This window comes from Pleurodeles waltl, chromosome 12 (genome assembly GCF_031143425.1).
Source record: "Pleurodeles waltl isolate 20211129_DDA chromosome 12, aPleWal1.hap1.20221129, whole genome shotgun sequence".
Lineage (NCBI taxonomy): Eukaryota > Metazoa > Chordata > Amphibia > Caudata > Salamandridae > Pleurodeles > Pleurodeles waltl.
The window spans coordinates 117,130,899-117,132,709 of NC_090451.1; the positions used below are offsets into that span (position 1 = coordinate 117,130,899).

General features: G+C 43.1%; 1 non-coding gene across 1 annotated transcript; it reads left to right on the forward strand.

The window, feature by feature from the left end:
* The first annotated feature begins 268 nt into the window (after positions 1 to 268).
* TRNAI-AAU (transfer RNA isoleucine (anticodon AAU)) lies at positions 269 to 342 on the forward strand. The gene has a single exon. It is a non-coding gene; the product is annotated as a tRNA-Ile (tRNA).
* The last annotated feature ends 1,469 nt before the right edge of the window (positions 343 to 1,811 follow it).

Sequence of the window (1,811 nt, forward strand, 5' to 3'; positions counted from 1 at the left end):
TTCATTTTGGGTTTTGTTGTAAAAGAATAAAAATACTATCCATCCTTTCCTTTTTTTCCGGCAACAAGCGATGTTACAAAGATATCACAGCACACAGTGAGATTGACTGAAAGAAGAGGCACTGAGGCTGGCATGCAGCACTCCACAGCTCTTGTTATTGTAATCCAGACAGGGGGGGGGAGGAGAAAAGTATGAAGGAATTGCGATAGTGAGACCAACTCTTCTATCTATCTGCATTACATGGAAAAAGGATATCTTTAGTACTCATAGCTGGTTAGCTCAGTTGGTTAGAGCGTGGTGCTAATAACGCCAAGGTCGCGGGTTCGATCCCCGTACGGGCCAGGTTGCATTTTTTCTCTCAACTAAACTCTATTTTTCTCATTTAATCAAGCTCTTATAAATCCATACACTCTGTTGCTCCAGTATACGTTCACTTTCCATTAGTCCTTCTTTTGCCACTGCTGACCAAAGCTCAAGCCGGCAGCGCCAGTAGAACAACACAAGTGCAAGGGATTGTCTCTCCAAGATGGAGACACTGCCTCAGACTATGTCTCGTGAGAGGTGGAGGGAGACCAAGAGCTGATTATTAGATGCGTGGGGATAAGAGGAACATAACTCAGGTGAACAGATTCTGGATAGTGATACTATAGCTAGGATCAACAATGTTACAGGGGAAAGGATAGGAAAATAATTAGGTGACAGAAGTATAGAAGTGGCTACAAGGGGGTGTGTCTCTTAAGAGGGCTGAAAGATACACTGAAGGCGAAGGTGAAGTAAAAGAAGAAAGAAAGATCAAAGGAAGTCGACAGTGATTGAGAGAAAACTCACAAAGGCAAATTGAGCAAAAGACAAGGCCTGGGGAGTTAGACTACTTCAATGCAAATTTACGTCGCAGATGAGCATGACAACTGACCCTTGTACAGTGGTGCTGAAACAATTTTCAGTGTGGTGGTGCTGCCATCAAAGGGCTTCTGAAAATCCAGGAATCATACAAAGAACAAGTCCTGCGGAATGAGCCACGCACATTCAGAAAGAATGGTGATGCGTTGGTTACTTATTGGTAATCTTCATTAGCCTTAGTCCATTGCGTCCTTGTGACAGTCATTCCAAAGTAAGGTGATGTCACCTTCCAACAGGAAGAAAGAACAGGAGGACCCTTAAATGCTAGCCCCATGCACCCAACCTGGGTGCCAAGCCCTTGCCAAAGGACTGATGGGAAGGTGGGCAGGATGTAATGTTTGTGACAAAGACAAGATGGACTAAGGGTAATGCAGAGTTCAAAACATTGGTACTCAAATGCAAAACAGAAAAATTATTAAGCCATAATGCTTGACAAATGTATGCTCTGAGGACCAAGTAGCCACCCTAGGAATTTCCTAGATTGTTACTCACTGGAATTCAACCCAGGAGGTGGCCATTCCTCTCGTAGACCATCCCTGAACTGGAAGATATTCTAAAAAGCCTTGCAAAGCCAGAATAATTGACAACTTAATCCACCTACTCAGAGTCATAAAAGTCACCTTCTTGTCTTTTCCAGGCTGTCCAAAAGTCACAAACAAGGAGTCGGTTTTCCTGAACTGCAGAGGCCTAGTGACATAAATGAAAAGAGCTCTTTAAACATCAAGTGTATTCAGAAAATGTTCCTCCGGAGAGGAAGGAGAGGGAATGAAAGAAGGAAGAATTATTTCCTAAGATCTATCAAAAATAGACTTAACCTTTGCACCAAAGGTAAGGCTAGGCCTTAAAGTTACCATATCTTCCAAAGTATCAAATGAAGAGAGGACAGCATTTTAAGGCTCCCAGCTCCCCAA